Genomic DNA, 14,941 nt, shown 5'->3' on the forward strand with positions numbered 1-14,941 from the left:
TGGTCAAACACAGGCTGAATTTTCAAAACTAAAAAGAAGGTTGAATAAAGTTATAATTGGATACAGTAAATTCCTAGGCTGGACATCTCTTCTCTCATTTAAGGGAGAAAATTAGATACCCACGCGACACAGAAAATGAGACCTTGTGCAAAATGACGCAAAAAATGTACTTCTTGTCTAAAAATAATGAATCTTTCTGTTTGCTTTTAAGATTTTATTTATTTATTTATTTATTTATTTATTTGACAGAGAGAGAGAGAGAGAACAAGCAGGGAGAGTGGCAGAGGGAGAGGGAGAAGCAGGCTTCCAGCTGAGCAGGGAGCCGGACACTGGGCTCAATCCCAGGATCCGGGGACCATAACTTGAGCCGAATATAGATGCTTAACTGACTGGGCAACCCAGGTGCCCCCAAAATAATGTATCTTTCGATGAAGAGGAATTATTATGAGATACATATTAATATCCTACTAATGTATCTAACATAATATGGGCATCTTTTCCCTATAATTCAATTTATGATAGATTTAATAAGATTGTTACATGGAATGAGACTTAAATAAGAAGTAGAAACAGTATGATATACAACAAGCATTATTCTTTATTTCTTTTATTAAATAATAATATAAAAGGCTGCGTTATAGGGCATAAGGAAAAACCTGCCTTTATATATATATATTTTTTAAGGGAAGTAAATGGTGAATTACATGAACCAGATAGATTCAGCACTTCAAACTGAAATGGTGTTATAGAAATAATTTTTAAACCTCAGTTTTTTATCTCTGTTTGAATTGTTTTGGACTATTGTATCATGTTATTTCTGGCTGAGATTTTTTTGAGACTATGAATATGCAGGATTAGTCCTGGATAACACCAAGTACAATCAAGTAACCACGAGGTAGGACTGGAAGAAGAGGGAGTGGCTGTTGGCTAGCCAAGGTCAATATCGGAAAGTCCCGAGGACATCCCGAGTGCTAAGCTAGAAAAGTGGAGCATGCAGGCGTTGCAGGTAGTTTCCAGAGAAACGGAAATGTCTTTTAGCAGATTGGAAATACACGTATCTGCTTTTGCTATACCGTAACTTAAATATTCTCTCTTACTTGACCCGCTGTAGAGTTGTTGAGTCATTTCTGTTAAATTATACCAGAACCATTGACATAAAGAAAGTATCACGTTCTTCACTCATTCCTAATTAGAGAACTACAAATGGGATAGAAATATCAACAAGATAAAAAAATATCTACATTAGTTCTATAGCTAATACCATACTTAATGGTGAAACAATGGCAAGGGCCCAAGAATCACCAGAACAAACCAGACCCTGCTCCCTGTTACTACTGGTAAATTTGGGTTTAAGTTTCTGGCTGATGCCGTAAGACAATTCTGAGAAATAGAAGGCATGCCTAAAGAGAAGAGAAAGATTATCATATGCGTGTCGATTGTTTTAGGCTTAGAACTAAAGGGACTTAGCTAAAAATTCTTTTTTTAAAAAGATGCTGTTGATTTATTTTGAGAGAGTGAAAGAGAGAGAGAGCAAGAGAACACACATGAGGGGCGGAGGGTCAGAGGGAGAGGAAGGGAATCCCACGTAGATGTGGGGCTCGATCTCAGGACCCTGAGATCATGACCTGAGCAGAAATCAATAGTAGGAATCTTAACTGACTGAGTCATCCAGGCACCCCTAAAATTCTTAAAATAAGGAAGACAATTCAGCATAGTGGTGAAGTATGAGATAAATATCCAAAATACATTTTCTTTATGTGAGTAATAACCAGTTAGAAAATTCCATTCATGATAGTAACCTACAACATTAAATAGCTAGGGGAAAAAACTAGCAAAAAGTGTGACTTTTATGAAGTAAACCACAGAAGTAATTCAAAAGATATGAAAGAAGAGAAAGACATGCCATGTTTCTGAATGACACTAAATATTCAAGATAAATTACTTACCAATCAAAATGTATAAATATTTTTAGCTTATCAAAAATGATTTTAATATTAACCTAGGCCATAAAAGTAGAGATATAACAATGGGTTATAAAATCCTGAAAAAGGAAATATTGAAGTCACACTCACACTACCATATAATAAAATGTAATATAGAATTCTGGTGATTAAAACCATATGATATTGGCAAAGAAGTGACAGATAAATGAAACAAAATGGATAACTTTAGAACAGACTAGTATATAGAAGAACATATTCCACAATAAAGGAAATGTCACAAACCAATGGGGAAGGCTTTTTCATCTGACAAATAAGATGGAAAACACTAATAAACTTCAGAGAAAAGCAAGATCCTCAGAGAAGAAACAGACATGGTGAATACACATATAAAGAGATGTTCAATCTTGCCAGTAATTCAGGAGATGTAAATTGAGGCCACATTGATTTACCTTTCAATACTCCTTAGATTGGCAAAAACTAGCAAAACCTAACAAATATTGGAGAAATGTAGAGCAAGGCAAAATCATGAACCTTGCCTCTGAGAATATAAATCAGAATAGTCCATCGAAATTTGCATTATCCTTTACATTTAATGGTTACATCCCCTACAACCTAGAGTTTTGAATCCTAGATACACACTTCACTAAAATTGTTCCATATATGCTTAAGGAGATTTGCGTAAAAATGTTTTAGAAGCATTGCTCATATATGCAATGAACAAACAAAACAACATACTCATTGATGACAGAATAAAAAATACATTATGGCATCTTCACACAATGAAGTAGTATACACCAGTGAAAATAAATGGGTAAAATTATAAATGAAAACTAAAAGAAAAGTGTTAAGGAGAAAAAAAGCAAGTCACAGAATACTACGTGCAGTATGATACTATTTTTATAAAATCCCAAACCAGCAAAAAAAAATTTTTTTTAAGATTTTTTTATTTATTTGACAGATTGAGAGAGAGAGAGCACATGCGTGAGAGCGCCCAAGGAGCGGGAGGGGCAGAGGGAGAAGCAGGCTTCCCATTGAGCAGGGACGCTGATGTGGGGCTTGATCCCAGGACCCTGGGATCATGACCTGAGCCAAAGGCAGACACTTAACTGACTGAGCCACCCAGGTGCCCCCCAAACCAGCAAAATTAAATGACAAATTACTTAGATCATTTTAAGCAGGGTCGTGATAAATCCAACACACAGGAAGAGACAGGGTTTCTCCACGTTAGTCCCATTGACATTGGAAGTGGTAACACCTAGCTGTCAGTGATTGACCTACGCCTTGTTGGATGTTCAGCGATAGCCCAGGTCTCTACTCATTAGATACAGGTTGTAAACCCCAGCCCTCTTTCGAAAACCAAAAATGTGTCCAAAATTGCAGAAAGTCTCTTGAGAGAGAAAATTGTCACCAAATGGGAACCTCTGGATAAAGGTTACCCTTAGGTTTGGGACTAGGGAGCAAAGCAGGCAAATAGTAGGGGAGGAATCCAGGGGAAAGTGCCAAGTTAGCAATGACTCGTTGGTCCCTGGTTTATTTTCAGGGATGCACTTTATTATTAAACCTCATGGCTTACATGCTTTTTATATATCAGATAGTACATACTTACATTTAACATTAACTGTATATGACAATCTATAGTGAAAATACCAGAATAAAATATCTCAAAATTAGCAATATACATTCTTAGAGACAAAGGTCATTGACGGTTTCTAATTGCTTCTCTGTACTGTCCATTTTCAAAAGAAAAAAAAAAAAAGAACAGGCATTAGTTGTACAAAAAACACTTGTAAAACCTCCACAAATGAGATGACAACACTCCTTGATAATCATGGTAGAAAATGACACAAGTAGAATCATTTCAGAACTCATGAAAAAGTTCATTCCTTATTTTGTCACTTACATTTATTATACAATCTAATGTTGAAGCAGCAGCATTTGATGTAGCCAGATCACAGGATCTTCTTTGGGTTGTCCTGCATCTTGGAGAGTGCTTGTTGATCTAGTGTGCACCCAGATTTATTTTCACAAAAGCTCATAAAAAAAGGTTTGAAATTATTTGCGACTTTGCTCTATTGGAAGCTGCTGGCTGGGTTAGTCCCAGGCCCCCGATAAACCCTGGGGTTTGTTTCATCTGTTCTCTACAGCAGCTGACGCACAGCGTGTTCTGCTCTCTGTATTTCTAATTTTTGTGAACCCTTTGATCAAATTCTGATGATGTAAAAAACAAAACAATAGGATCAGCGGCAGCGGCAGCTAAATGAGTTCAAGAAGTTGTTTCAAACATTGTCACAGTTGAGAAAATGATTCCTTTTCTTCAAATTCGATCCAAAATCTAGATGCTGAGGGAGAGAGAATTAGGTATTATTTTATTTATTTCTGGTAGAACATTCTCCCAGAGCCCCATGGATAAATAGTTGATGTGAATTCCACCAAGTACATAATCCAAGGGTCACCTTAGGTAATACACACTGAAACTTCTTCCTCCCTCACAGGGAAAGAGATGCTTTTCTTCCTCTGGTCGTGGGATACATAACTAAATATATTTACGGCCCAAGCATATGCCCCCTGTTTCTATTTAACCTTCATTTTTTAAAGAAGGAGGAACAGTAGAAATCAGGGATTTGAAACAAACTCTTCTCTACAATCTAGAAGAACTTACCTAAACTCTCTGAGACTTGGTTTCCTTGGAGGAGAAATGAGAGTCACCAAAACACCAGCCAGTCTGACTTTATAGGTAGTTGAGAGAATCGCTTAAGGTTGTGGAGGAAAGTGCTTCAGGAACTGTTTGTGTCTGCTGACCTATACCTGTATCTCTGTGACTGCGGCTCTAGAGAGATGGAATGTGTAAGAATTAAATGGATGCACTTATTATCGCCAGAATATTTCTACTCCAGGGAAAACCAGTCATTTTATTTTGGGGAAGAGGGAGGTCGAAAGGAGTAAGGGGAACAGTTGGTTTGCTTGTTTATTTTGTGAGTGGCCCCATTCTAAGGAGTTCACAGCCTCTCTCTCTTTTCCCAATGGTCAAGCATTCTGGTCACTACTCCTACAGTCTGAAACTATGGCTTAAGCGAAAGGCCAGTTCCTGGCCACTCTGTTCAAAGACTCCAGACACAGACATGTCCAATCCAGTGTTTCTTAACCACGGCCCATTTTGTTCTCCTTCTCCAGGCGACACGTGGCATTATCTGGAGATATTTTTGATTGTCACAATGAGGGCAGAGGTCCTACTGTCAGCTTGTGGGACAAGGCCAGGGTTGCTGCTCAACACCCTACAATGCGCAGGGCAGCTCTTCATCCCCAACAACAAAGAATTATCTGGCCTCGATATCAATAGTGCCAAGATTGAGAAACCCCCATCTAACTCAATATTGGGCAACTGTGAAATGGTTCAACTCTTTTGAAGCTTATTCTCTATCCCACTCATGTATCTAGGGTTAACTGGTGATTAGAATGAAATTCAAGTTTCTGACTTGCTTTACACCATTGTATCAAAAAGTTTGAATAGGTATATGTAAGTCTCTCTATTTACACTCTGTCCGTCTCCAGGGAATTGAGCCAACTGAACATTTTAATGTTAGATTCAACTGCAGCCGAGTAGAATTCTTCTTGGTCAAATAAATATCTCTTTTCTTTTCATTGGGTCTCTACAACTGGTTCTTCACCTCTTGGTCTGATTCGGGTGATTTGTTCTAAGTTTAGAAAAGCTCATGCTTCAGGTTGAATCACCATACCCCATCTCTTAAAACCCCATCTCTTAAAACCATTCGGGCAGACAGGTCCTCCATTATATTGGAAGGGACTCTAATCAGCGGGAAGTCAGGAAACAAAGCAGACAGTGAGGGGCATCAGATGGTTTTCTAGGCAAATGAGGAGGCAGCTGCTAAGCTGGATTGACAAGAGCAAATAATCAAGGGGCCAGGGACACACATATCCATTTAATACCATAGATAAGAACCTTGAAGGATTACCTTTTTTTTTTTTTTTAAGATTTTATCTATTTATTGGACAGACAGAGATCACAAGCAGTCAGAGAGGCAGGCAGAGAGAGAGGAAGAGAAGCAGGCTCCCTGCTAAGCAGAGAGCCCGATGCGGGGCTCCATCCCAGGACCCTGGGATCATGACCTGAGCTGAAGGCAGAGGCTTTAACCCACTGAGCCACCCAGGCACCCCGGAGGATTACCATTTTTTAGTATAATTAGAAGAATATGTCTTCCTTCAATCACCAATATACAATATAGAATAATAAAACAACTCAAAGGGTCAGAGCTATATAGCAAATAAGACACCACCCGAAGCAATCTTCCTTTAATTCTTATTTACCATTACATAGTAATGTTTTTATCAAGCTGGTAAAATAACACCACAAGATGACCTACTACAGATGTCATAATGTATTTTAAGATAGCTCTCTTAAATTCCACTGGAATTTAGGAAACAATTTGGAATAAATGTATCCAAAGAAAAAATATTACTGATTCTCATAGGAAGATATTTTTTCCCCTTTTGCTTTTATATCTCCTTGACATTGACAGTGTGACTAATGTACTCAGTGGTATGGGAAATCCTCAAGGCAATGACATCACAATATGTGATTTTTCCCTTGTGTATTCAGGAAAGTCAAAGTTCTCTTGTACACTTAAAGAATCAAAAAGCCTAACTTGAAATGGGAATAGTATCCAAAATAAACAAGTTGTAATATTCTCTTTCCCCCTCAAACCAGCCTTTCCCCCTGTAGTTTTAAAGTTTGGAATTAGGTTGTCATAATAGTCTGACTTTCATTTTTAATTAACTAGTTATTTAGAAAAGAAAGAATGAAAGAAGAAACTTGCTGTGTATTAAAATCATTGATGTGTAGTTTTCTTTGGGTTCTGGTGTTTGATGAAGTGCTTTACATTGGTTTTTTTGTTGTTGTTGTTGCCAGCAACTGAAATACCTACTAATGCTTTCTGGCTCTAAAAGAACTGCACAGCATTGGCTACATATGTTTACCATTATCCACAGAACTGTCAGACCCTTTATTCCAGTGCAGGCATGCATGGAAATAGGCCAGGACGCAAAGGAACACAGTTCCGGTAGTGAAATTAGCAACTGGACAACATTCCCAGAGAAGCGGCTGAGTTCAATTCTGGCAAAAATCCCACTGCTGCTGGTACCAAAAAAAAAAAAAAAAAAAAAAAGTAGAAGGAGGAGGAGAAGAAAAGAAATTATAAGATAAAGAAACACAAAAAATAAAATTTATCTAGGGAATAAAGGGGGGGTGAATATATATGATTTGAACAGCCTATCGAAAAGTAATCCTGATAATTCTTTCCATTTATGCTAAAGTTTTGGTTTTTGGGTGATTTCTGATTTTGAAATGGCAGAATGCTTTTCTGAACCTGGATTATATGTGACAGTTTAACATGTAAGACTGGCAAACTTTTCACCTTTGAAGAGAATTTTAAAAGGTTATCCCCTTACTTTGGTCACAGGGTTTAAAAGCCATCATCATGATTGAACTAAATTGTGACCATTATTTGTATTTCCCCCAAACTGTATCCATTCACCAAAACAACTATGGTGAAATAGAAAAAAAGTCAATTTCTTAGCTTAATTTATAAAATATTGTAAGGGTAACTTGAAATATGGATAATCAATACAAGATACATTACCAATAATTTATGGCATTTCTTTAGTACTTAATTAGAGGTTACTAGGTAACATGGATGCATTTGTAACATATTGCTGAATTTTCAAAATATTAAGGAGGGCCTTTTGATATCACAAAGCTTTTTGGGGACCAGGTAAAAGTCCATAAATTTACAGAACTGTATCACCATAATACAAAATATGTCTTGGCCTTTCAGACACCACTAAAAATACTATGTGCTAATCATTGTAGATGTATTATTTTATTTAAGCTTAGCAACAATTGATGAAATAGGTTTTATTATCCCTTAAAAGGTAAGGAAATTGAAGCATGAAGACTTACATTAAAAAGTATTTGCAGAGCTAGAATTTTCATCCTGGTCTGTCTGACTCTGAATCTACATTATAGACTCAATAAACCCATTTCCCCTTCTTTCTGGACCCACAGCTAGACTATATTTCCCAGCCTCCCTGGTATTTAGATATGGCCTTAGGACCAAGTTCCAGGCACTGGGATGTAAACAGAGGATTTTACCATTTCCTTGCAGTACCCTTTTTTACACTATGCCCCTTCCATTGCTTTGAGGCAAATATGCGTGGACACCTTTGATATGTTGAATATGACATGACGGAGGCCCAGAAAAAAATGGTCCTGGGCCCCTATGTTGCCCCTTGAAAAAAAAAAAAAGAAAGGCATCTGCCAGTCAGACACATCTATTTTGGAATTTATGTCAGTGAGAAATAAACTTCTGTTGTATTTGAACCATCATACATGTTGGCTCTTTGTTATAGCCGCTAGCATTGCTTTGCCTGTATACAGTATTGCCTATATATGGTGGTAATAGGTCTTTCCTCATACTGAAAGGACTCAGAGAAGTCCTTACAAATGGGCAAACCTGGAAATCACTTTTACATAGGAACCTGAAGAAAAGAGATGTGAAGGAACAAGGAGACTCTTCATCAATTCTTTTAAAGAAACTTGCATTCAGAAAAGACATCTCTTATTTTTCCAAATAATCAACAAATATCTCAAGAGTCATAAAAACAACTATTGGATATTTGGAAAATTGGATATACTGTGTGAAGACCAATACTATGTACATATTTCTATGTACATAGAAACACTATGTTACAGGGATTTTTTTCCAACTCTCCCCCCCCCTTGGATAATTATTTTTTTTAAGATTTTATTTACTTATTTGACGGAGAGACAGCTAAGGAGGGAACTCAAGCAGGGAGGGGGAGGAAGAAGGAGAAGCAGGTTCCCTGCTGAATAGTAAGCCCGACATGGGGCTTGATCCCACATGACCTGAGCTGAAGGCAGATGCTTAACTGACTGTGCCAGCCAGGTGCCCCTGGATAATTATTTTTATTTGATAGATTTTACTTGAAAAACTCAGAAGGCAAGGGAAAGAAAGCAAGAGCCCCATGATCCCTCAATGGGATCATTTAATTCAAGCAAACAAGAGTTGCTTACAATTAAATAAAATTTTCAAGCTCTTAGGGATATTATACTTCACTTTTATAAATTCTGGTGATCAGGCATGAAATTAAACTTCTCTAAAAATCAACATTAATGACTTTCAGAGTACTTATGTTTGTATGAAAAAACATCCCTAATTACCTACATTTTTGTGCATCTATTTTAAAATGTATTTAAAGAAGCCCTTGGGATAATGCTGGAGCTTTATAGGATTGTCATAAAAATACTGTATGATCTAAAGTGAAATCTTAATGTCTGCAAGGAGAATAAAGCTGCTCTAGTTGGAGTTGGGACAATGGAGCAAAGTCTGCTTCTTCCCCTGTTGTCCCAGTCCAGGTCCAGTCTGTTCTGGCGTTGATCTCTGACTCTCTGACTATCCCATGTGGTGGTGAGTGAATAGTGTCAAAGTTCCAGACAGGAGGCAGTGAAATAGAGTGGGAATATCATAAATTCTAGAATAAGAGACACCTGCCTTTTCTACTTGTTAGCCATTTAGCTTTGGTTAAGTCATTAGTCATTAGTCATATCATATCATTAGTCATATCATTAGTCATTAGTCATATCATAAGTCATTAGATATCTCTAATTCTGAATTGTGATTTCTCTGCAAAACAGAAAGATGCTACCTGCCTTGGATGGTTTTGGTGAGACTTACCAATAATATAAAAGGACCCCCTGGCAAAAATAGATAATAAGTAGAAGTGGTTGCTCTCATTGTGGGAGCACAGCCCATTGTTAGAGCACTATTCTGTCTCACGGGGAGGGAAGTCGACAAGACTTTGTTGGAAGGCCCCAATCTTTGGTCTAAGGGTCAGACTCAGGTTTTAGTCCAAGTAGGGAAAAGCTGGTACACAAACACAGAAAACAGATGTTCAGTCATAAGGATAGAGAGAAGATTTCCGGGAGCACAGAAGCCAGTCCAGGATCACCAGGTACTAGGTTTATGACAGCATAACTGCCTCCAGATCTTAGTCACTAGAATGGAGCCCCTTGTGTATGGACAGATAAAAAACTGGGAAGAGCTGACTCTCCAGGCTATAGCCATATTGTTTCTGCATCTACTTGAGCTTGAGACTGGCAGACTGAAAGTTGTTGCAAAAAGTGAGCTATGTTTCTCAATTTTTTTGCTTTATCTTTGTATCACATTCAACGATAAACTTTTTCCAGATTCTTACTTGCAGTCATGAGATGGAATTCTTCAGTTCTTTCAAGTACAGGCTTATATAATGAGATCTGAACTTCCATGTCTTCTAATTTCTAAATTATTTATGATTCCTCACTATATTTCTGCTTGAAGATCCTGACTTGTGCATTTAACTTCACTGGACTACTCAAATAACTCTTAGGGTAGAGAATGTGTCTTACTATCTCAGTCAGGGTCCCATAAGAAAGCAAATGGCACTCCCAAGCAAATATAGGAGTCAAATGAAATAAAGGGCTATTTACAAAGATATGAGCAAGGTTGAGGAAAATCAATAAGGGACAGTGTCAGTATTTGGGGACTAGCAATGTTGGGAAGCTGGTTCCACCCATAGGGCTAAAGAGACAAGGGAAGGAGAGAGTAAGTAGGGGTCATCTGATAGAGACTGTGGCCTTCAGTAGAGGTTTGCAAGCAACTAAAGCGGAAGCTATATCCTGATCTCATTTCCTCCATGCCTTCTACCCTCTAACTTCCTCCCATTGTCTCTCATTGGCCAAATTCAACCAGAAACCAGAAGACAAAAAAAGAAAAAAATATATCCACATTTGTCTTCTTTTAAAAATCTCTTACAGAGGACATCCACCTGGCTCAGTGGGTGGAGCATGTGACTCTGGAACTTGGGGTTGTGAGTTCAAGTCCCATCATGGGTGTGGAGCTTAATTTAAAAAATAAAATCTTGAAATAAATCAATAGATAAATAAATGTCTCTTACAGATACTACACGTATCATTATTGAATTGAGCTTTATGCTTTACTGGTTTATAAAGACAAAACAAAAAACCTCCGCTAAACTGTACTGCCGACATTGTCTCTTCATTAAGCCTCTTCATATAAGTCCTTTATCCTCCCTTAGCTTGCTTGCTTCCTTCCTTCCCTTCTTTCTTCCTTCAACTGAGACTCAGTCTCATGGGGGGTCAGAGATGTAAACTGATGCTATTCATAAGATGAAGTCTTTAAATGGAGGTATAGAGATGTATACAAAAGGCTGTGAGAACAGTGAAGAGCCGTCCTAAGTCTGCCACAGGGAATCAAAGAGATTGATGCGGGACCTTCCCTGAAAGAGTATTCCAGAGATGTCCAAATGAGAAGCAGGAAGACTGCTAAGGCGCTGGCCAACCATGAAGAATTTCCTGCTGCTTCTCTTACCTCTGTGCTCAATCATGGGATGCATCATCAGGGTGCGGGACAGCCCCAGAGACAATCGCTTCGAAGGCCCCCTTGCTCCAGAGAGAGGGAGGGGGGAAGACAGAGGGATGAGTGCCTCGAGCTGAAGGAACCTCTGCTCCTGAAGTCGGCTTTCACTACAGACCTCCTAAGGTTGGATATGGATATGATTAGGGTCTGCAATAAGTGACATCTGTTTGCTCTGACCTTTGGGTAATGTGGCGTTTCTTTCTCTGGGGCAGATGCTAGAAAGGTGTTTATTGTGAGTTGACAGGGGTCTTGGTGGGTGGTGAGGTGTGAGTCAAAATTCGACTATGCATTTTGGCATTCTGTCTACAGATGTTTCTCAGATGTTTGTGGGCGGGCATGTCTTTAAATAAAGAAATACTAAATGTATGTTTCTTTTGTGGAGGAAAGGAAAAAAAACTCACACTTAAAAGCTTGGCCCTTTATGCCTTCTATGGTACTCTTGTTTCGTGGCCAGATTAGGGTTAGTTATTGCACGTATTTTCCGAATGGAAATTTTGATCATTTAAGGAAAAATCATCTGTTAGTTTGAAATTCCCATGCTAATGAAGAACTTGAACATTGCAGTAGGGAAAGTATGGGAAACTTCATAAGGTACCAGATACTAAATGTATGCAGTCTTGCTCTCCTTTATCCTTCTGAAGTACCCTTCCCCCTCCTCAGGCCAAAAACTGGATTTGGTAAGGCTCATTCCTTACTCCAAATGTTCTCTGCATTTGGAGTTGAGGGTGTCCTCAGAATTCAAAATCTATACCCATTTATTATACCATGGAAGTCATATCTTCCATTGCAGATTCTAGTTTTGTAATGTTAGAGAGAGAGATCTTGAAGGATATTCAATTTTTAATTTTTTCAGAATTACATTGATATATAAAAAATTGATTCACAAAGGTATGGAAAATAAAACCATGCTTTTGAGACTATCTTTCTCTTTTTTCTACCTTAAGAAAAAAAAGTAACTAAAAGAAAAAAAGTCTATTTGTTTTGGGTTCCTAGAATCAACAGTTTTAAAAGAGTTTCTCAAGTCTCTAAAGAAACTCTCTTTTAGTTTGAAAAATCTATTTGAGGGGTGCCTGGGTGGCACAGTTGGTTATGTGACTGACTTTGCCTCAGGTCATGATCCTGGAGTCCAGGGATCGAGTCCTACCAACATCAGGCTCCCTGCTCAGCAGGGAATCTGCTTCTCCTTCTGGCCTTCCCCCTCTCGTGCTCTCTCTCTCTCATTCTCTCCCAGATAAATAAATACATACAATCTTTAAAAAAAAAAGAAAAGAAAAGAAAGAAAGAAAAAAGAAAAACCTATTTGAAAAACTTGACAAACAGGGGTGTCTGGGTGGTTCAGTGGGTTAGAGCCTCTGCCTTTGGCTCAGGTCATGATCACAGGGTCCTGTGATCGAGTCCCACATCAGGCTCTCTGCTCAGCAGGGAGCCTGCTTCCATCTCTCTTTCTCTTTGCCTGCCTCTCTGCCTACTTGTGATCTCTGTCTGTCAAATAAACAAATAAAATCTTAAAAAAAGAAAAACTTCACAAACAGATGAAAAAACTCCTTACAGAGTTGATTAATCTGTTTAGTGAATAAATGGGAAATAGTGATAATGAAATGAGCCTGGAAACTAAGAGCTTAAACATTATGTAGAGTTTTCCTGCTTCATATCAAAACTTCTTGAAATAATGTTTTTGACAGATGCTTACTCTGACCTTTACTTATTAGCAGTCATATGGAATTTACCCCCAAAAAAGTTATTTTCAAAATAACTTTGTTGTGTATGGTTAAGAAGACCAACTTCTTCACTTAAAATTCTTAAACGTTAATGATCAGCTTAACAAGAAGGAAATATTTTATCTAACCCTTTTGCTTAAAAAACAAAGATAGCTGATGAATGATTATAAGAATAGTTGCAAACAAAATGATAAGACTTTTGTTACCTTTGTTAGTGACTGTGTTCTGATAGGAATATAAAAGCTGCTTCTTCAACTTAGCTATTGTACAGACCTATACTGTGGGGCTTCTGCAAAAATAAAACCTAGAAATGTGAAGTATGAACACCCATATAAAAGATTGCTTACAGTCCTGCTTTCTTTCTCCCAACGCAGGATAGTGTGTTCCGGCAAATCTAGAGAACAAATCTACCTGAAAATATTTCTTCATTTAATCAACAAAATGATTTCTTCATTTTAACCCATTGCTACACTAATGGCTGACTTGTTTCAATGACTTATGGAAAGTGGGTCTGTCTTTACGGATATTGGGGGACCTCAGAGAGTCTAACTGTAGCCAGTCAGTCAGTCATAGTTGCTTGGTCAGAGAGCCACAAGCTGTTTCTTGATTTCCTTTTCTCCTGGGTCTTATCCCACTTCTCCCTTCCCTTTCCTCATTTCTCACCTACATGGAGGGTAAAACGGTGGTATATACAGCTCTATTTTTTCTTTACCCAAAATATATTCAACAGAAGGTCCTGAGAACGGCTGACTTGGTTTCCATTGCTAATGTACCAAGATGGTCGTCAGGGTTTGTGAGGTTCAGTATTGCAGGTTCGTCCAGTACCGTCAAGGCAAACGTGTCAATCAGGATAGGAGAGGTTGTGTTACACAAGCAAACAATGAAGCCATCACAGAGGCTGGAAAGAACAAACGTTTATATCTCAGCTGCTCCATATGCTCAGAGCAGATTGGTGGGAAGTTCTGTTCCCCAGACCCAGGCAGACAGGGGCTCCTCGTCATAGAACACTTCCTGCTCATCCAGAGCTTCTGGGTTTGCTGCAGCAGGGAAAGAGAACATGGAGAATTGAAGCCATTGTTCTGGAAGAGATATCTATGTCCATTTCCCTCCATGGACAGAATAAGGGACACAGTCCTGCTTACCCTCAAGAGGACTGCAATTCTTAATATTCCACAAGTAAGGAGAAATATTAATATTACCACAGCAAGTCTGGGATTTTTGTTTGTTTGGTTTTGTCTAAACTGAGTTCTCGACAGAGACATAAAATAAATCTGAAATAAAAATGACTGCTTTGCATGTAATAAGCATTCAGTAAATACTTATGAGTGGCGGGTTATTAGTTTTCTATTGCTGTGTAACAAATTAGCATATGTTTAGCAGCTTAAAACCATACCCATTTCTGATGTCTGTAGTTCTGTAGATCTGACGTAGATCTGATGTCAGTTCTGTAGATCCGAAGTTCAGCCTGGTGTAACTGGGTTCTCTGTTCATGGCATATGAGGCTAAAATCATGATGTTGGCCAGCCTGGTTTCTCATCTAGTGGCTTCAGAGAATTCACTGCCAAGCTCATTTAGGCTATTGATGGAGTTCAGTTCCTTTAGTTCAGGTCCTTCCAGGGCCTTCCTGAGGTCCCCATTTTCATGCTAGCTATCAGCAGGGTCTCTTAGCTCCTGGACGCTGCTAGAATTCCAGCTCATGGAGGAAAGTTTCTTCAAAGCCGGCAACAGAGAATCTCCCATGCATCAGATCTTTTTTTTTTTTTTAACAATA

General features: G+C 38.4%; 1 long non-coding RNA gene across 3 annotated transcripts in view; it reads right to left on the reverse strand.

Annotated features, from left to right (window-relative positions):
- Positions 1–2,060: 2,060 nt before the first annotated feature.
- LOC309864986 overlaps positions 2,061–14,941 on the reverse strand; it is an 88,955-nt gene continuing 76,074 nt past the window's right edge. The window contains exons 6-7 of one of the 3 annotated variants that reach the window (XR_014311891.1): positions 4,603–4,770; positions 2,061–4,282 (exon numbers count right to left, since the gene is read on the reverse strand). This is a non-coding gene — a long non-coding RNA (uncharacterized lncRNA). Of the gene's footprint in view, positions 4,283–4,602; positions 4,771–14,045; positions 14,069–14,941 lie in introns of those variants that run through there. The other 2 variants (XR_014311890.1, XR_014311892.1) reach the window with 2 other exon arrangements.

Source organism: Mustela nivalis (assembly GCF_964662115.1).
Source record: "Mustela nivalis genome assembly, chromosome: 5".
NCBI classification, from domain to species: Eukaryota; Metazoa; Chordata; class Mammalia; order Carnivora; family Mustelidae; genus Mustela; species Mustela nivalis.